The sequence below is a fragment of the Rhinolophus sinicus genome, linkage group LG10, assembly GCF_036562045.2.
Source record: "Rhinolophus sinicus isolate RSC01 linkage group LG10, ASM3656204v1, whole genome shotgun sequence".
NCBI classification, from domain to species: domain Eukaryota; kingdom Metazoa; phylum Chordata; class Mammalia; order Chiroptera; family Rhinolophidae; genus Rhinolophus; species Rhinolophus sinicus.
In genome coordinates, this window is record NC_133759.1 from 21,387,459 (window position 1) to 21,409,798 (window position 22,340).

At 39.5% G+C, this 22,340-nt stretch overlaps 1 long non-coding RNA gene across 2 annotated transcripts in view; it reads right to left on the bottom strand.

Annotated features, from left to right (window-relative positions):
* Positions 1-5,023: 5,023 nt before the first annotated feature.
* LOC141567196 (uncharacterized) overlaps positions 5,024-22,340 on the bottom strand; it is a 43,439-nt gene continuing 26,122 nt past the window's right edge. The window contains exon 5 of one of the 2 annotated variants that reach the window (XR_012489638.1): positions 5,024-12,762. This is a non-coding gene — a long non-coding RNA (uncharacterized LOC141567196). The other variant, XR_012489639.1, reaches the window with a different exon arrangement.

Genomic DNA, 22,340 nt, shown 5'->3' on the forward strand with positions numbered 1-22,340 from the left:
TTGGACTTTATTTTCTTTCCTCTCCCCTTGCCTGAAACAATAGTGTAATTAATCTATCATTACTTTGGAGTATGTTATTTCTTTATTGGTTTATTAAGAGGCATTATTATCCTGTATACTATTGGATAGTGAAATTCCCACAGAGAACCTATGTTAAATAAATTACCAGCAAAGACAAACTCAGTCTCTGGGCAGAGTTTTCCACCCCAAACAAAACAGGGACCTAGGAAAGCTTTCAATTCAGGGACTGCAAACTCAGAGGCCATCATGGGCCAAGCAGGCATCATGGCTGCTTGTATATATATACATGTATGTGCAACAATTGTGAAAACACTATAGAGAGTGGTGAGGTCTGTGGTAAACTGGAGAATGTACACTCTAATTTTCAATAATACTGGGCTGGCCAAAAGCCGAACAAAACCAAATACTTCAGAGTTCATATCTGTCTGCAGACAACTAGGATGTGAATGTTCAGTCTAATCTAATCGGTTCCCCTTTAATTGAGAGGAGACAGTTTCCTGGGGTCACTTGGGGACTTATAGTTAGAGCAGCTACGTGCCGAAATAGCTACACTTGTTATGAGTCGTCAGGGCTTGCCTATACATTTTCTTAAATATTCGACTATCACCTTTGAACTCACGCAACCTGCAGAACAAAGAACTGAAAATATGCCCATATTCTCTTCTGTCCCCTGCCTTTAAAAACTTACATTTTGCATTCATAATGCAGAAAAATAAATGCATATGAAAATTTTGAAAACAATAAGAAATACACAGACAAATGTATTTATCTGTGTAAAATAAGATAGTATTCCAGGTGAGGGGGTACTTAGCTTGTATTAAAAACTCATTGGGAGGGCAAGTCCGTCAGCAGGGTACCATTAATGATGTAAACATTCGTTAATCTTCCTTTCGTTGAAAATTATAGTCTCATTAGAATACCTGTCCATGTATTCTCATCAAGAATACATCAAAACTTATTGGAAAACTCTCTTGACCTTATTTTTAAAATATGTGTTTATAAATACAAAGTCTTGCTGTATTACTCTAAAGGAACTTCAATAAAAACCCTGAGATTTGGCAGCAGTCAACAGTTAAAGAAACCAATAGGTTGTACCACCAGGATGTCAGCTTGAGGAAGTAAGGGTATTTTCTGTTTTGTCCCCCTCCATATTCCCAGGAACCTATAATTACGTCTGTCCCAGACACTGAGCATGTTGCCTTGGCTCCCACTTGCTAATTGGTGGTAGAGATCGGCTGCCTGGAAGGTTTAAATTCTGAATTATTTGAAAGCCAACTTCTGTTATATCTACAAGTGCCGAGTAATGAGAGAAGTAGATGAGGGAATGACAAAGTACAAGGGATCATCTGGAAAGATTTTAGTAAATAGCAGAGTTTGGTGACAGAGTTTGAAGGGATAGGGGTTCGGGGTTAGGGTTGAGATGGGTGGGAATCCGAGGAGGTGAGCCTTCTGAACCTGGGCCCAGTGATTCAGAGTGGAGAGGAAAGAGAGTTGGGGAGCAAAATAGAGTTTTCTTCATTGAACAGGCAGCACAAGGCAGAGAGGATGGAAAAATAAGACTGGAGATCCAGAGAGAGGAGTCATTGGCAGGGTCTTGAAAGCCACTTTTTCAGGAGTTTCTGGTGTCTAAGTTTTGCTAGTCCATAGTGCTGTGTATACAGGGAATGCAAAGCATTGGATAGATAATACATAATTAAGATTAAAGATACCATATCAGGGAGATATTGCAGTATGCCCAGGAAACAGGAGTTGGAACAGCAGAGAAAAAGACAATGGGACTTAGGGCCAACCTTACAGACCAAGAGGCCGCTGCCCTAGGCATAAAGTGATAGGTGAGTGCTAGATAGTGCTTCTAATCTCACTGCAAAGATGGCCTGGGAAAATTTGTACCCAGGAGCCCAGGATCCTGAATGACTGTACCTTGTCATTCTTTTTTTCAGTAAATAAACTCATAGAAGTTAGATTAGGCATTGCCTTTTTTTCTTTCTAACTATATCATAAAAATGTTCTGTGAAACTTTGTATCAGTGTAATTAGTCAAAGGAAAGCAGGATCTTAGGAAGGCTGAAGAAACTTTTGATCCCATTAGAGCTACCGGGAGATTTGCTGAGCAAAGTCAGGGAAGGTTAATGTCTAACCAGGGCTTAATTTATGATCTGAGTGTACAAATCTCTTTCAAGACCATATAGCTGACTAATGAATTTATTAGGGAGATTAATGCTTAATATCTGCCATTTCAAGCTGTGCTGGTATGCACTAACTTGATTGTTAAACCTCAGAACATGCTGAAACCTCCCAAGGTTCACCAGAATGGCGGCATGTTTTCCAAGCCCAGGGCTCCCAGTTTGAAGTGGTGGGTTGAGAGGAGTCAGCCCTGACTCCTGTGTAGACTTATGTGCCTCAAAGCTCATCTTCAGGGTAAGGATAACCCAACAGGCTGACACATTCCCCCTACCCCACCCCCAGCCTTGCTCAGGGCTCGTCTTGAGTAGGTGCAAGCAATGTACCTGCTGCAGGTAATTACCCCCACCCTCTGGCATCCAAGTCGCCACCTCCCTTATGGAAGGTAAACATTTTTTTCCTATTGCCACTCACCTTCAGCCCCTCCCCACCCCCACCTCATACACATGAGCAAGTGAACAACGCTATACAGCCAGGTAGAAATAAAGCTCATTAAGGAAGCTATTAATAAGGCAGGGCTAATCACCTGATTCGTCCATGCCCAGCCCCAGATTCTTATCTGCAATTGCCTCATTGGGTCCTCCTTGTCCAGAGATCTCTTTTCCTTTAACCCAGAGTCACGTGAAAACAGCCAGGAATTTTGTAAAGAAAGACTGAATCTATGCAGTGGGGTGATAACCATATGCATTTCGTCTTTACATTTTCCCTAGACCGTGTAATTCATATGGCCCAGTTGATCGGCTCAAGTGGAGTCCAACCTACCCTTACTATCACAAAGCATAGCATCTCTCTCAAGAACCAGCTCCTCACTCCTTGAATTGACTATGGACATCAGGGACTTACTCAGACCAAATGGAGAGCATTGAAAAGTGCCTCATTGGTCTAGTATCACTGTTGCCTCGACTGTGGGCATGGCTGTTGCATCTGATCCCACATAGGCTGGGGATCACTTATCCACCATGACAGTGAGTCCCTTACTGGTCAAACGATGCCTGGGCCAGCAGTGCCCCAGCTTGGGACTGATCCAAGGTTATAAGCCTTATCATTAACCCTCATGTGCTTCACACAGTCCCTACGGTTTGCTACTGCCCTGCGGAATTTAACCTCAGCTGCCTGCTGTGCCAGTAGAACCCTCCCCCACACCTTCTCCAACTGTGGTGACCACCGTTTACCAGCCCCAACATTCCCTCCCCTCACACTGAGCTCCTCTTTGAGGATTTCTCTGGATAGCAGCTGTCAGTGGACCTATCTAAATCTAAGAGACATTCTCAAAGTGTGGACCCTCAAAAGAGTTGGAGTTGGGCTTTTCAGTCCCTCCTGTCCCAGCAGGCTACTTTATCACTACAAAATGTGTCTAACTCTCCCTCAGAGACTAGCTCTGTAAGGGGCAGGGTCCAGAGCAATGGACACCTCCCCATCCCCTTTGCCCCTAAGGCCTGAAGACTCTTCCCTGAATTTAAAAAATGCTGGCTATTCTCACTGCCCTGCCCCCACACCCTCCCAAAAGAACAAAAAAGTATATCCTTTCCTCTCCTACAGGCACCCCATTGTGAACAATCTATAGTAATTTCTGATTCCTTCTGCTAAACAACTGTTGCTGGAAGTTAATGGGTAGACAACAGGTTTTGGCTGAGGGAATCACCTCTGTTCTGCTATGGTCTAGATTGTTCTTCTTTAAGGTTCTACAAATTTTCTTCTCTCTGTCTACTGTGTAATATCCCAGCTCCAAGGTCTGCTTATGCACTTACTTAATGTTCAGGTTGTATTCTTACCTTTGTCTCATGCTTTCTTCTCAAGTGGGGACCTACAGATGTGCTCTAAAAATCTGAGCTGCTGTTATACATATTGTCCTAGGTAGATTTGTCTTCTGTCTGCTTACAAGATGCTGCAATGCAGCTCTGCTTGCTACCCTGGGCAGGGGTCAGTGTTATGAACTGAACGTTTGTGTCCTCCCCAAATTCATATGTTGAAACCTCATCCCCCAATATAATTCTATTAGAAGGTGGGGCTTTTGGGAGGTAATTAGGGTTAGATGAGGTCATGAGGGTGGAGCCCTCATGAATGAATTCGTGTTCTTACACGAGTCTTGAGGAGCTTGTTGCTTCTCTCTGCTCTCCACCAGGGGTAGAAACAGTGAGAAGTTGGCAGTGTGCAACCTGGAAGAGAGCTCTCACCAGGACCGTACCATGCTGGCACTCTGACCTCAGACTTCCATCCTCTAGAACTGTGAGAAATAAATTTCTGTTATATAAGAACCACCCAGTCTGCAGCCCAAACTGACTATGACAATTAGCAATGTCTTTTAGTGTGCTGTGTTACGGGTCTGTGGGAGGATCGGAGAGGTCTTTACTCTGCTGCTTTTGACATGAATTATTTCCTGATTGAGGTCTGAGCTAAGAGCAGGTTTTCTCCCAGAAAGGCAGAAACCAAGGAATACCATTACATTTCCTATATAACACAACTGAACTGGGATTAAAGACCAAATACTAAAACAAAAGATGCTCTTAGTACGCTTATCACTTAGGAAATCACAAGGGTTTTAGGAGCTCTGTGCCAGGAAGTAGGGCAGACAACAATATACATTGTTTCTATTATCTCACAGGCACTCATCCTCAAAGTCAGAGAAGTGGTTGGTAATGGTGGTGTAGTCATTGTCAGTTCCAGCTGATCTTTGTCATACAGGGAACGTGAAATTTCTTTATTTTTAAAAAAAGATTTTTATTTAAACATATAGCTAACATACAACATTATGTCAGTTTCAGGTGTATACCACGGTTGTTCAACATTCATATACCTAAAGAAGTGATTACTGTAAGTCCAGCAACCATCTGACACCGTACTATGCTATCACAATATTATTGACTATATTCCCTATGCTGTATATTAAATCCCCATGATTTATTTGTTTTATACCTGGAAATTGAACCTCTTATTGCCCTTCACCTTTCCCCCTTCTTAAATTTTTCAATTATAGTTAACGTTCGATATTATTTTGTATTAATTTCAGGTGTACAGCATAGTGGTTAGACATTTGTATAATTTAAGAAGTAACCCCTCTGACTATCCACCTGGCATTATACAATTATTACCATATTATTGACTATATTCCCTATGCTTTTTTTTACATCCCCATGACTATTTTGTAACTACTAATTTGTACTTCTTAATCCCTTCACCTTTTGCACCCTTTCCCCCAAACCTCCTTCCATTTATCACCCAATAAATCTAGTACCCATCTGACACCATACATAGTTATTACAATATTGTTGACTATATTCCTTGTGTTATACACTACACCCCCATGACTACTTTGTGACAACCAATTTGTACTTCTTAATCCCTTCCTCTTTTTCACCCACCCCCTCAAATCCTCCCATCTGGCAACCATCAAATTATTCTCTGTGACTATGAGTTTTTTCTGCTTTGTTTGTTAATTTTGTTCTTAGATTCTACATATAAGTGAAATCATATTGCATCTGTCTTTCTCTGTCTGATACACTCCACTCAGCACAATTTCCTTTTATCCAGGAGAAAAAGATTCAGAGAGCATTGTTTTCCTTGGTTCAAATTAGAATTCTAACTTGGAAGTAGCTAGGTGAGGGGGAGAAGTTGAGAGTGGTGGGTTATGTGTTCACTGGTACTCCCCCTCTCCCCTCATCACTGCATTTGGGAGAGAAAGGACAAGAGGTAGATTTCTTATATGGTAAAAGAAAATTATGGGCTGGAAATGGAAAGAGGTATTCAATTATACAGATGTTTGCAAATATCCATGAGGCTGATATCATGTAGTCAAAATCTAGATGAATCACGGAACCTGTCAGCCTTTGGATACATGCCTGGCATATGAGTATTGTGAGGGTGCTGTTTCCACTTAACAGATGCCGTGCCTTTTTCTTCCTTTCTTGGTTCTTTCATCCAACAAAGGATTCCAGAGACACTCAATGTAGTATTCCTGGACTATAAATAAGGGACCCATGGAAGCTGTTCTATCCCTTTCATAGCCCCAGGGTGTCAGACCATTCTTACTGGTCTCCTAAACTAAGTAACATCTGATGGGGCTCATATTTAGAGTATGTGTGTGTAACCCTCATGCTATCTAATCATAGCTGAATAGGTTACATAGCTGGCCCACTGTTTGCAATGGACCTAATAATTAGCAATGTCCAAGGTTACATAAAACATGCATAGAAAGGAAATCTATTAAATAATGAAGAGGGAAATGGACATGAGTAGGTACAACCTGAGTTTGACTTATTGGGCAAACAAAGAATTTGATTATTCTCACATGCATGAAAATAATGCTAATGAGTACATCAAACATAGCAAACAAAACAAAACGTGATCTGACAGTCGGTCTATTGCTTTAATTGATAGATATGATTTTTAATTAGACTATTAATTACCTGTAGGTTAATGAGTGTTAGAAAATTACTAGTTTTCTTTAACCTCCCAAATCTGTATTCTCAGAGTCATATTTGAATCATCTCTGTCTCTAAAAATATCAAGAGGGCCGGCCCAGTGGCTCAGGTGGTTAGAGGTCCGTGCTCCTAACTCCGAAGGCTGCCTGTTAGATTCCCACACAAGCCAGTGGGCTCTCAACCACAAGGTTGACGGTTCAACTCCTCGAGTCCCGCAAGGGATGGTGGTCTCCGCCCTGCAACTAATATTGAACACGGCACCTTGAGCTGACCTGCCTCCCAGATGGCTCAGTTGGTAGGAGCACGGGCTCTCAACCACAAGGTTGCCAGTTTGATTCCTCGACTCCCACAAGGGATGGTGAGCTGTGCCCCCTGCAACTAGCAACAGCAACTAGACCTGGATCTGAGCTGCGCCCTCCACAGCTAAGACTGAAAGGACAACAACTTGACTTGGAAAAAAGTCCTGGAAGTACACACTGTTCCCCAATAAAGTCCTGTTCCCCTTTCCCAATAAAAAATCTGTTCCCCTTCCCCCCCAAAAAATATCAAGATACCAAGGCCTGCTAATTGTCACCTTCATATGCTTTTCAAATCTACCATTCTCTCCTCAGTCTCTCAGCTAACATCCTAGCCCAGTGCTTCTGAAATTTCAATTATACTGTCAAAACTCCTGGGGAGTTTGTTAAAATATATGTATTCTGGTTCAGATCTTGTTGGTCCAGGGATCACACTTTGAGTAGCAAGGTCCTAGCCTATTCTGTCCTCACATCTCCACATTCTACTCTCAATTCTAACCTCATCATTGGCTCTTCCAACCCTTCCTGGATCCCACTGGCAGATAAATGTTTCCTAAGTACTGTCCTGGTTCTTTCAGTAAGGAATCAATCAGCTTCCTTTCGAGAGAGAGAGACTCAGGGCCCCCCAACAGTTGAGGAGGCAAGCCCTGACTTGTTGACTCTTCTGGAAAAGGCCTGCTGAACAAGTAAACCTGGTAATCTTCTCTGAAACTCCCCCTTCTCTGGGCTGTCTTTTTCTAGCTGTGATTTCTGCTGCCAGTATCACACCAGTCCCAAAGGATTCTCTGCTGCTGCTTTAAAACCCTCACGTGGGAATGGCCAAAGCCCTCTCTCTTGGTTATACTTAGCACAAAAAGGAAGTAGTGATAGAAATTCTCAAGGACATTATGGTAGTCAAATTCAACTATCTGATCTTAAGACAATGCACTCCATCCTGAAAGCCTGGTGTAATTTTTCAGAAGATGATCTGACTTTCTTTTCCAACTCCAACTTCCATTATGAGCACCATCTTATTTCTAGTGTCCTGAAAGATGATTCCCCAACAAGTAGACCCAGATATAAGTCTTTCAGACACACTGTATTTTCCCACTAAGTCCCGCTTTCCAGCTGGAGGGTATTTCATGGCCATGGCCAAATGGCAGACACAACAAATGAGCTCATCCTTCCTGAGCCAGGTTTGCCCACATGAAAGCATTTTCTGATCCTGGTGAGACCTACCTCTCCATATACAGAAAATGGTTGTGTTCATTTGTATAAAATGGCCGTAACACTTCCTTAACCATAAAATATCTGTAACGTATACACAAACTAGCAAACATTAATCAGAGCCAACTTATCCATTAGGCATGGCAGGCACAGTGCCTAAGACCCATGATACTTTGAGAGTCCCACGGAAATCTTTTAATTTTAAAATAAGAAGAAACAAATAACTATAATATAAATATAATACATGCATACTGCATTATATTCACCTTTATATTAATATGGTCATAATATAATTTTTAATGTGTTTTTATGAAGGAAGGGATCCATGAAGGCAAAAGTGCCTAGGGCCCATGAAAGTCATAATGTAGCCCTGACTGTAATCTGAGAATGGGCCTTGGAATTCATCCAAAGCCCGCTGGCTGACGATCAAGGTCTTCCCCAACATGGCCTCACTCTGCATGTAAAGCCTATTCCTAATTTTCTTCTGCTTGCACCCTCTATGTCAAGCTGGTTCTTTTCTAACTATTTTTTGGGGGAGAGTCCCAGGTCAAGCTTTCTTTTGTTCATGTGTCTTTATTCACCTCTTTTGCACATCTGGAAAGCTCTCCATTCTATTAATACAGAACCTACCCATCTTCATCCTACCTTTCTTCATGAGGCCTTCCTTGACTGTAACCGCCCACTTGATCTGTAGTCTATAATAACTGACAGCACCTTTAGTTTACCGTAGATGACAGAATACAGACAACCTCAGATCGTAAGCAATCATTCCTTTTCCCAATGAGAAACTGCCCCTTCCACAAGAAAACGAGTTTTGGCGAATTTAAATTGATAAACGTTTGGTGATGTAGATGAAATGTCTACTTAACATGTTTAATTTGTTAAATACACAAAAGTTTTAAACATTCCTTTTTATATAAAATCATATCTTGGTTTAGAAATACTGCCTTTTGGTCTTATCTCACATTTCATGAGACAGTTTTATTGAAACTCATTGCAGCTGAGTTCTTAGTCATCACTAGGGCTACGTTTTGAGTCATCAAACGGCAGTGTCTAGATGTTTTCATCTTCACTTCCAGCTGCATTCTTTACTTCCAAATAAGTCCGTCTTGAAGTTTTTTATGGGGCTAATGCTAGCGAATTTATTCCAAGCCACATGTGGCTATTTACATAATAGCAGGACTGTTTGCTCACATTTGTGATTTCCTCAATGTAACCACTGAATTGCTTTTAAGAAATGATCTTGTTTTAAACTAATTTCTTTATAATAATGGACATTTGCAACTGAGAGGCCATAGCTTTCAGAATAATTGCTGTATCTTTGTTAAATCTCTATATTCCTTTTAAAACAGTTTCCTTACCTGATATCTATAAACCTCAAGTTAGTATTAACTGAAGTGGTTGCAGGTTAATTAATATGTTGTTCCCCACTAATACTTTGTTGTTCAAAATGAAATCATTGAGACACAGCCCCATAATGAGAGAGACCTATCAGGACTGGAATTTAAGGTCACCCACTCATTTTCTGAAACATAATTTAGGGGATAGATTTTTGCTTTGTATTTGAGCCTGTATAACTATTTATACATGTCCCAACATTTAATGGCATGATTTGCCAAGTGTCTCAGATGTTGTCTTCCACCCAAATAATTATTTTTATTTTCCACTTTTTATGATGGAAATTCTTAAACATGTACAAAAAATAGAGACACTAGCTTGATGAATCAAATATACTTATCATCCAGCATCAACAATAATCAATATTAGCCAATCTTTTTACCACCCAGTCCCCCCACCCTGATTATTTTGAGGCAAATGTCAGGTATCATATCACTTCATCTATTAATATCACAAAAATACCCAAAACACCATAACACCATTTTCAAACACTTTCAAACCATGTAGCAATTCTTTAACATAATTAAATATTCAATGATCACCTTTTTGTTTTACATTGTTTGTACATTTTTTTTCTTTTATTCTGGATCAAAATAATGTCCACAGAATTGTGATTGTTTGATCTGTCTTACCTCTTTTGACTTATAGATTCCTCTAATGTCTCTCTTTCTTTCTTTTCTCCTTGCAATTTTTTTGAAGTAGCTTGAGTTGATTTGAAGTTTCCTACTGTGTGGATTCTGATGACTGCGTCCCCATGGTGTCATTTAACACATTTCTCTGTGCCTGTATTTCCGGTAAATGTGTTGTCAGACCAGAGGCTTGATCAGTTTTAGCCTTAATTATTATTTTTTGGGGGGGCAAAACTACATCATAGGTGGTACTGTTTGTTTCTCCGGGGAGGTATGTAATGTCTGCCCTCTCCCTTTTTGTGATGTTATCAACTCTTAGTGATCGTTGCCTTGTTCCAGTAACTCATGGTAATATTCTAACTCTATCACTCGTTCTTTATTTATTAGCTGTGATTTTTTTTATAAAGAAAAATTTCCCTTGGCAACTATTGAGTTATTTTTTCCATAGTAAAGGCAGAATAAAAATTTGATTCTTTATTTGCCAGTTTAAAAAATAATGAAGTATTTCTCTAGCATTCTTAAAGGGATTCATTAAGTTGATTTGATATATTTTTTTAATTATCATAATGAACTGTGGATTTAAACATATCTCTGAATTTTAATTCATTATTGATGCTTAATTTGCTCCATCTTTGAACTGTGGGAACTTCAGTATGGTGTTTGCCTTTTTTTGTTTGGTTAATAGTAAATTTTACTTTTATTGAGGTTACATTGGTTTAAAACATCATGCAAGTATCAGGTATACAACATTACACAATTTGACATCTGTATACACCAAAGGTCAAGTTTCCATTTGTCACCATACAATTGACCCCCTTTACCCATTTCTCCCTTCCCCACCTCCTTCCTTTCTGGTAACCACCAATCTGTTGTCTGCTTCTATGAGTTTGTTTGTTCATTTGTTTTGTTTTGTTTCTTATATTCCACATATGAATGAAATCATATGGTATTTGTCTTTCTCCTTCTGACTTATTTCACTAGGCACAATACCCTCAAGGTCCATTCATGTTGTCACAAATAACAAGACTTCATCTTTTCTATGGCTGAATAGTATTCCATTCTCTCTCTCTCTCTCTCTCTCCCTCACTCTTTCCTGGCCAATACAGTTTCTGCTGAGAAATCTGATAGCCTAATGGGTATTCTTTTGTAGGTTACTGTCTTTTCCTCCTGGCTGCCTTTACAATTCTTTATCACTGACTTTTGACAGTTTTAATATAATTTGTCTCAGAGAAAATCTTTTTGTGTTGAGATAATTAGGTATTTTATTAGCTTCATTGACTTGTATGTCTAGTTTCTCCTTCAGGTTTGGAAAGTTTTCAGCTATTATTTCTCCAGAGAAGCTCTCTGCTCCTTTCTCCCTCTGTTCTCCTTCTGGGATGGTCATTATCCTTATGTTACTTTTTCTAATAGAGTTTCTTCATTTTTAAAAAAATCTTAGTTCTTTGTCCACTTCCACCTGAATTACTTTTAGATTTCTGTCTTTGAGATCACTAATTCTCTCTTCCATGTGATCTGCTCTATTTCTAATTCATTCTAGTATATTCTTCATCTCATTTATTGAGTTGTTCAGCTCCAAAATTTTTGTCTGTGTTTTTAAAGCTATTTCTGAGTTCATTGAACTGCCTTTCTGAGTTTTCTTGTAGTTTGTTTAGTTTCGTCATGACAGCTATTTTGAATTTTCTGTCAGATCACAATCTTCCATGACTTTAAATTTGGGCTTTTTGAAAATTGCCATTTTCTTTTTGTGATACTGTGTCACCATGATTTTTCATGGTGCTTCATGAGTTTTTCCTCTGCGGACACATTTGAAGTAGTGAACACTTTTCTTATTTGGGTAAAGCTTTGTTTACTTTGATTCTAACAGTTCAAGTTGGTAATTAGAAGTGTTTCTTTTGTTTTACAGTAGGTGGTGCTATAGCACAAGATTTTGGTTTCGCTTACATGTGCTTCCTGGGGCTATATTTGAGAGCCAGCATTTTCCACACTCAGATGCCTATGCCAGGGTTGCCACCCGGGAGGGACCCTCCTTGTTGTCTGTGTCCCAGAGGTCTGTTGCTGTCTTGCTGCTATCGCTGTTGCTGCAGTCATGGTCGTTGCCTCTGAGGTCACTGGGGTGTGCAGCACCAATGCTCCATCTAGGGGCGCGGGCACAGCCCTGTGGAGGGAATCCGGGTGGAAAGCTGGGGCCAGTGGTGCCTTCACTGCATTTGAGGTGTTCGGGCTTACAGGTGCCACTGCTGTGAGTGGAGGAGCCAGGGTCACAGATGCCACTGCAGCAGGGGAACCTGGGGTTGTGTGTGCTGCTTCCAGCTGCTGCTACTGGGTTCTCTGGGAGTACAGATACGTCTCTCTGCAGCTGGTGGGGGAGCAGCTGGAGTCGGTGCCTATGTCGCTGGTGCCTTTTTTTTTTTTTTTGTAGGGGCGGTGTTGAGGGGACACTGGTTTCACTGGCCCCTCCACTGCTGCTACTGGGTTTTCTGGGGCTGTGGGCTTAGCCATTTAGGCCAGGCTGCCGGGATGCAGGCACTGCCTCCACTCTTCCCGAGTTCTGACTCCTCTATGCGCTCCAATCCATCTGTCTTCACATATACTGATGAGTGGATCTCTTTGCATCCTGGTGTATAGAGGAGAGAAACCTTTGTTGAGTTATAGATGTTCCACTCCTTGTAGATTGAAACGGAGAGACAAAAGGAGATTCTCCCTCCGCCATGAAGCTGATGTCACTTAGTAAACTGTCAAGGATAGAAGTACCACACTGCAGAAAGCATGAGGGTTCTTTCCGGATGTGGGGAGTGGCCGGGCATGCGTTCAAGGCATCTATCATTTGACACCACCCTAGTTGTCTTTAGAGCTACCTTGCTTTTTGGCATGACAAATTGTGGTGGAGTCCTTTTATAGAGAGAAATATATAATGTTTCTGATTGGAATTGGCCATTTCTCCAAGGCCTCCCAGTCTGGATGCTAGGGCTACGCATTGGTCGTGGGTTGGTCACTGTTGCTAGGCCTTTTCAGTGGACAGACCTAGGAAATATAAATTTCTTTTAAATCAACTTTATTGAAGTATAATTTATATACAATATTCACAAATTTCAAGAATATAGGTAAAGATCTTTGACAAAGTTTATACTATGCACACAGCACTCCAATCAAGATATAAAAAATGTCCTGTGCTGTTTGGTAAATTCCCTCTTTCCCCTTAGACAATCATTGATCTGACTTATATCACTGTACATTGTTTGTGACTCATATAAGTTCATATAAATTCAGTCATCCTCTATGTATTCTTTTGAGTCTGATCTCTTTTGTTCAACATATTTTTGAGAGTCATCCATGATGCTGTGTATATAAATAATCCATTCATTTCTATTGCTGGGTAGAGCCCCAATATGCAAATATGCTATAATTTGCTTATTTCTTTACCCATTGATGGATATGTTTGATTTCTTTCCAGTTTGGGGCTATTATGAATAAAGCTATGAATATCTGCATACAAATATATTATTGAGCATATATTTTTATTGATCTTGGATAAATACATAGAAATAGAACTGCTGGATCATTTGGTATGCGTATAAAGTTTAGCTTTATAAAAAACTGTCAAAATGTTTTCCAAAGTAGTTGTGCTATTTAATACTCCCAATAAAAAATTTATGAAGGTTACAGTTGCTTCCCATCCCTGTCAACATATACTATTACCGGAATTTTCATTTAGCCATTATATTCAGCGTGAAGTGAAAGTTCATGGTGGTTTTAATTTGCATTTCTTTTATGAACACTTTAACATGTGCTATTTGGCCACATATATGTTCGTATCTGTGTGTGTGACATGTGTAAGACTTTTGACCATTTTTTAACAATCGATGAACTAATTTGTTAATTTATTCAATAATGTGCCAGCACTGATATAGGAGTTGCAGGAAATAGAAAAAAGTTAACTTGTGTAAATTATCATTTCCCTACTTATAACTGACCAATTTCTTACCATATTAGAATAAACAACAGACAACAAACACCTGGAAAAAAGAGATCTTAAAATTATAATTATTTTGACTTGACCATTTTTAAATTGAGTTGTTTGTTTCCTAATTGAATTATAAAAGTTCTTTATATATTCTGGCTATAAATCCTTTGTCAGATATATGTGTTGTGAAGACTTTCTCCCAGTCTGTGGCTTATTTTTTCATTAATACTTTCAAAGACCAGAAAGTTTTAATTTCAACGAATTCAGGTGTATCATTTTTCCTTTTATGCATAATGCTTTTTTGTGTCCTATCTAAAAAAATTTTCCCTATCCCAAGTTCACAAAGATCTTTATTCTATGTTTTCTTTTAGAAGTTGTATGATTTTACTCTTATGCTTTAGTGTATGATCCATTTTGAACAAATTCGAGTGTACGGTGTGATACAGAGATGGAAGTTCATTTTTTTCTTACATATATCCAGTTCTCCAGCATTTGTTAAAAGACTATCTTTTCCTCCATTGAATTGCATTAATCCCTTTATCAAAACTCAGTTGACCATAGATTTGTAGGTCTACATCTGGACTCTATTTTATTTCACTGATCCATTTGCTCCTTGATAACTGAGGTTTTGCAGTGAGTCTTGAAATTATTTGGTATAAGTTCTCTGTATTAGGGTTCACTCATATAAACAGAACCTCTTAGAGTTTATATAAAATTAATAAGATGTTTGTTACAGGATTGGATTGTATGTGATTATGGTAACTGGTTAGACAAGCTCTGTAAGACTGTTGTCTTAACGTCAGAATCTGGAGCTTGGTGTCCATGGGGCAAGCAGTCAGAAAGGGAAAATAGATTTAAAGTAGTGAAGAGCCAGACAAGCTGGAACCCATCAGTATGAATTGGAACCCTGTGTCAGTTCTCACTGTATACAATAATCGTGATGAAGTATATGCCTGCAAGAGAAGCTGGTATCTTCATCATGGAGTAAAACACATACCTGGCCCAGGACTCAGAGAAACTACAGGAGGATCCAGGAGAAGGTGCCGGCCTAGTTGCTGCACGTTCCCATCGCACAGATCAACAGTAAAGAACTAAGTGCATGAGCTATAAAAATGTCTGCCCTGATATGCCTGCTGTGTCACTTCTGCCCTCCAAATCTTACCTACAAAATCATGTTTCTTGAGGCCCTGAAAACATGCAAGGAAGGGAATTCTGGAAAATGTAGTTCAACCTAGACAAATTGGCACATTACAAAGCCAACACACCATCCAACATTATTATCTTCCAAAATTGTTTTGGCTATTTTAAATCCTTTGCATTTTCATATAAATTTTAAAATAAACACATTATTACTTTAAAAAAACAAAACAAAACTGCTGATTGTCAATTGGAATTGCATTGAATCTATAGAACAATTTAGGGACATTGGACTTCCTAACAATATTGAGCCTTCCAACCCACAAATATAGTATGTCTCTCAATTTATTTAGATTGTCCTTAATTTTTCTCAACAATACTTAGCAGTTTTCAATGTAATGATTGTGCACATCTCTCAATAAATTTATTTCTAAGTCATTTATGATTTGATGGTATTGTAAATATTATAAATAATATATTTTACAATTCATTTCCCAATTGTTTGTTGCTAGCAAATAGGTATTCAATTGACCTTGTATCGTAAAGGCTTGATAAAGTCATTTATTAATTCTAGTATTTTTTTTTTATAGCTTGCTTGGGATTTGCTATGTAGACAATCATGTTTCTTGTAAATAGAGAATTCTTTTCCCCTTTCTTTTCCAAGCCGATGTCTTTAAATTTTTTACTTATTGCCCTTTTGGGGGGCCAGTACCTCCTGTTCTCTGTTGACAAGAAATGATAAGAATGTACAAGCTTGCCTTGTTTCCAGCCTTAGAGAGGAAAAGATTTACTCTTTCATCATTAAGTATATTGTTAGCTGTAGGTTTTTTAAATATGCTGTTTATTGGATTTAGAAAGTTGTCTTTTTTTTTTTTTTTAATTTTATTGGGGAATATTGGGGAACAGTGTGTTTCTTCAGGGCCAATCAGCTCTAAGTCATTGTCCTTCAATCTAGCTGTGGAGGGCGCAGCTCAGCTACAAGGCCAGTCACCGTTTTCAATTTTTAGTTGCAGGGGGCGCAGCCCACCATCCCATGCGGGAATTGAACTGGCAACCTTGTTGTTGGGAGCTTGTGCTCTAAACAACTGAGCCATCCTGCTGCGTCTCTGGAAGCTCAGTGGCAGCTTGTTGTCTTCAATCTAGTTGTGGAGGGCGCAGCTCACTGGTCCATGTGGGAATTGAACCGGCAACCCTGTTGTCCAGAGCTCGTGCTCTAACCAGCTGAGCCATCCTGAAAGTTGTCTTTCTAATTTGCTGACAGAGTTTATTATGAGTGGGTGTTTTTTTCAAATACTTTTTATGCATCTACTAAAATGCTTATATGATTTTTCTCCTTTATTTTGTTAATTTCATAAATTACACTGATGTTTAGATGTCAACTCAATCATGCATTCTTGGAATAAATCCCACTTGGTCATGATAGATTATCCTTTTTACTTATTGCTGGATTTGAATTGCTAATATTTTTTGTATATATATTGTATATATATTCATTAGGAGGTCAGTAATTTTCTTACAATGTCTTTGTAAGATTTTGATACGAGTTATACCAGTCTGAAAATGAGATGGATACATTAACTTGTCCTCTCTTTCCTAAAAGTTGGTTTGTGTTAGTATTATTTTTTTACTTCAATGTTTGGTAGAATTCATTCATGAAATCATTTGGCCTTGGAGCATTTTTTGTGGGAAGTTTTTAAGAGTTTGCACCCAATTAACAGTACATACAGCACTGTTCACATTTTTTAATCTTTTCAAATAACCACATTTATGATTTTTAAATTTCTGGGTTTTGTGTGTTTTCTATCTCATTGATTTCTGTTCTTTGTGCAAAGCCATTACAATGAAAACTACTAAACACTGGTGAGAAAAAATAAGAAAAATCCAAAGCAATAGATTTATAAAGAACAATTTTATTTTTTTCTTTCTATACATTTATTTTTTCTTAGCTTCCTAAAATGGAAATTGAAATGATTGATTTTAAACTTTCTTCTTTGGTAATATAGGCATTTAAAGCTTTAAATGTTTTTCTCTAAGCCATGCTTTAGCTGCACCTTACACGTTTTGACATATTTTTAATTATCATTCAGTTGAAAATGTTTTTCTAGTATATCCTTGTCATTTATTCTTTGATTAAAAAATTACTTAGAAATCATATATATGGTGATGGAAGGAGAACTGACTCTGGGTGGTGAACACACAATGGGATTTATAGATGATGTAATACAGAATTGTACACCTGAAATCTATGTAATTTGACTAACAATTGTCACCCCAATAAACTTTAATTTAAAAAAAAATTTAGAAATCGCATATATCTGGATTACTTCTTTCCTTACTAATATCTGAACACTTTTTATATTCCCTTTGTCCCCATGATCTCAGTCCTGCTCGGTTTGAATTCTATAACCAGCAGTTTCTCCTCACTGCTGGGCTTTGCCTGGGAAGGGAGTTCCTGTCTGTCTGTTAGTTTTCCTGAGTTTTCAGGGCCCAGGTGGCTCTAGCACTGTCAAACCCTATTGCTTTGCTACCGTCTAGAATGTACCCCTTAATTGGATCATGTGGGATCCCCTTCCATTTTTATTGGCTATTCTCAGATTGATGCACTGTGCTTTCTGGCAAATGCCTGTCGGTGACTTAAGGGCTGTCAGAAGCCCAGTTGCCTTACCTCCGTGTCGTCTCATACAGTTCCTTATTCCATGGGTCTTGAAGATTTGAGTAGTTTGTCCTCACCCACCTGTGTTTGGAGTTTGTGAGGATACCTTGCCGTGTAGTTTTATGGTAGAGGTTGCCTATGGGTGTTTGATTTTGGTGGCCTAACTACTTTGTGTGTTCATCTGAGAGATTCAGGGAAATCATAAAATATGTCACCTCCTCCATCTATCTGGGATTCTCTCTCTCCAACTAGTTGCTAAGCAGAAAAAAGGTCATATATTTCTGTCATAACTACCATGCAATTTGCCACAGTACTAGGCACAAATGAAATCATCTGATAGCTGCTGACTGAAGAAATTAATGTATTGGTTTTCTATTGCTATGTATCAAATTATCATAAATATGTGGGGCTTAAAACCACACATATTATAATCTCAGAAGTATATATTCTATTGGTTAGATACTGGCAAGTAATATGTTCCTCCCACATTCGAGGAAAGACCATGACGCAGGGCATCCACTGGAGCCACTCTAGGCTCTGTCTCCCACAGTTTACATCTGCCTTGGAACCTGGCTTTCCCTCTTTATTTGTTAAGAGAAGGTTTATATGAATAGACTGACAATAGTGATGTTTAGCTCAATTCCAGGACAAATGATAACACATTTAAATATAATAATGAAATAGCCAGTTCAAATAGAAAAATCTGACCTCGGAGACTTGAAAATGTACTACAGTGAAGTTGTTTTTAAGGCTCCGATTCTCTGTGGAATGGGCAGGGGGTGCTCTGCCACTCCCAACCTCACAGAAAAACTATAAAATGATGCTTTGTAATGGTCTTAGGAAAAATGAGATTCATATACATCTAATGCATTTTTTAACCTCTCGTGTCATCTGCGCTTGTGTGTATTTTTAGTGTCCTTCATAGAACTCACATTAAAAACTGACAGAGTAGCAAAGCAGTTGTTACCGTTAAACTCCAATAAATCAGATAATGCAAGGAATCATTGGAGGAGAATCAACAGACCATTTTTGGTGCAAATGATGAAGGAAATAATCTTATTTCCCATGCCAGGCCATTGTAAGATTTTAATGAATAAATCCATTGTTTGAATATGAGGTGGCATTATTACTTCAACTTTTATTCTAATAAATGGGAGGGATTACCCATCACTTTTTTCTGCCTTCTCACATGCTAGTTCTGTCTTCTATGTTCTTGATCTCATCATTTTCCCATTGAGCATGAAAAGGACAGGAAAAAGTGCCTTTCTTTGATGAAGATACATAATCATTTTTTTTTAGTAATGAAGTTCTGTACTCTTGGAAGCATTCAGTTGTGGGACTGAAGGATTTTTCTCATCTGCTACACTGTAGGTGACACATTGAAGAGTTTGATGGATGACACGTGAATGCTGTTTGCTATGGTGACGTTGTCTCCCCCTGGCAACAAGGAAGAGGTAGGGATGGGAGACTCAGGAATACAACATACAATGTATGGGTACAAATTGTACAGGACACTCTGCCCTGTGAATTCCTGATCCCCTTGCTTGTGAGAACAACAGTAATAATAATCAGAGTTAACACTTATTGCATGATTAACACTAAAAGTGGCAGACAGAATATTTAACAACCAAAACAGTATTAGTATCAACCAATTAGAATGAATGCTGACTAAAACAGCACCCATTCTCATGAGTCCATACCCTCTCCTGCAGTTGTTAAATATTTTGACAACTGTCTATTTGGATAGTTGAGGACTGCCAATGGCAACCCTGCTTTACCGCATGCCGGGTACTGTGCCAAGTATCTTAAAGACCTTTGCTCATTAAAACCTCCCAGCCCCTCTGGAAGATGAATACTCTTATTACTCCAACCTAACACAGAGAGAAACTGAGGCTTACAGAGTTTGAATGACTTGTCCCATATCACACAGCTAAGGAAAAATGGGACTGGATTCATACCCTGGTCTGCTGGCCCAAGAGTTCGAGCTGTTAAGTTCTGCACCCTAATGACTCTTGAGAAAGCCACACCCTCTGGCTCTCTCTGCTCTTACAAGAAATGTACGCTTTAGGCACATGAAGGCTGAACTTTATCACTGTGTCCTTAGTGACAAGGAAAGTAGCCCTTGGCCTGTCCATGAAGAAAAGCAATACAAACAGTTCAATAAAAATGACAGAATGAAGAATAAGCCCTGGGGTGAGGCCTACGCACCAGAAATCATTTTGGAGTTGATCCAAGGTCTTAGGAGGACAAGGGAAGCCCAAAGTCCATACTGGCCTTCCACCCTGAGGGGTATTTGTTAGATAACTATCACAGATCCTGACTCCACATTCCTCTATTCATTAAGTGAATTATCTGGTTGTGGCTTTCAAGCTGGGTTTATGTAAAACAAAGCAAACAACTGGATTCCTGAGACGAGCCACCCTGATCTTTTGTCACTGTCTTTTCTGACTATATGACTGCTGGTTGGGTGATGTTTTTTGTTCCTCAGCCATCAGGACGCCACATCATCACTGCCTGTGAGCCATTCTTGATAATGACACATTCCATTTCCAGAAACCTTATTTTTCAGCTGTGTCGCATACATCCACATGCCCAGCACACTGCCATGAGCTACCTTTGGGTGGTGTGCTACTCCCAGGGGTCACCCTCATCCCTCTCTTTCCCGTTCAAGAATGTGTATGGCAAATCAAAGAGTAAGGCTGATGTTACTAGAGGTATCCATTTGGACAACTTCCTTAAACTCTCTGAGCCTCAGTTTCCACATGTATAAAATGTAATTGAAATATATATGCTTTGAGGTGAGGTGGGGGTCACAGCATGGAAGAAGGCATGATGGGTCAGAGCAAATATTTATCTCAACTTTTTCACAACACTCACATACACAGACTGGATCAGATTCCTGAGTTGCAAAGAATAAGTTACTAACAATCAAATGCCAATATTTATATTATCATCGTCATTACTATTACTACCATTACTATTATTAACAACAACGATATAATAGCAGTTGTTATGGATTGAATGTTTGCTACATGCCAAGCTCCACACAAAAGGAGATAGATTTCATATCTCATTCATTCTTCAAAATCGCCCTATGAAATTAGACTTTGTGGGGGTATGTTTTACCATTGCTATGGCCTGGAGGAATAGGCCAATGGGTCCCGGAATGGAAGGATCAGATCTAGGTGGTCCATGTAGAGACCCAGAGTCCTGAAGCCTCCACCAGCCAGCATGAGCACCATCTGCTGCTGGTACCAGGAAGCTGTATGGGCTCTTAGTGCCATGGAGCCTCCAGCTTCCATTGTAGTGAGAAGTATTGCCTTTTCTAAGGAGCTGCACTAGTCATCCCGCCTCTTGGAGTCCTGGGAAGACAGCCCAGCCTCAGCAGCCAGCAAGATGCTATTGCCTAATAACCATCTAGCAGAAGTGATGTGTATCGGGCCTCAACATTTGTAGTACTCATGTGACATATTCCACATGACCCATACCACTCCGAAACTCTCTGCTCTGTGATGAGGCTGGCGTTGTAGACACTCAGAGCCAGGGCAGTGGTAAAATACAGCCACATTCACTCTTAGGGTTGCTTTGAGGAATGAGTGAGCTATGAGATACATACTATTGAACACAGTCCCTGGGACATCATTAACACTCAATAAATACACATTGCTATTGTTAGTAAATAATGATAGCACAACAAAAAATAGTATGCAGGCATTGGTACTATATTACTAGGAACATATTGCCAACACTCCTCACAAAGGATCATGACGAAGAGCACATCACCACACTCTGTTTCAGAAGCCTTGCTCCAGACAATGGAGGCAGTGTGACCTCAGATGCCCGGAGGGGAATTTCTGGCCTGGGTTGTGCCTGGTCTTGGACAGTGTTACTGGGTGCTGCCTCAGAGGAGATGTTTCTGTTTCTAGTACCAGCCAGCCAGGGAGACACTGATAAACTGGCCACAGCTGTGTAGATATGAGGTGCAGGGAAAGCAGCCAAATACAACCCAATGCAGACATCAAACATTATGTCTCATCAGCACTCAGCCAGGATATTGACAGTGCCACGTTAGAGCTAAATGTTCTTGCTTTCAAGGTCATTCCAGACAGAATAAAACTCTACAAATCACTAATACCCCATAGTTCTTTGTTTTGTTTTATGTTTAGTGTATCTGGACCTCTTAACAATACGTGGCCATTTTACTTCTCTCTCCAGAGTTATGCTAAATCTTGCACAGATTCATTCATTTGCTCATCTTCTCAGCCTATGATGAGCTCATTTTCTTACCCTAGGTAGAGTCTTTGAGTCTTAGATCTGAAAAAGACCTGTGAGTGCATCAGTCTGGGTCTAATAGAACTATCTGCAAGGATAGGACTGTCCTATATCTGCACTGTTTAGTGTGTTAGTCACTGGATAGGTAGCTATTGAGCTCTTCAAATGT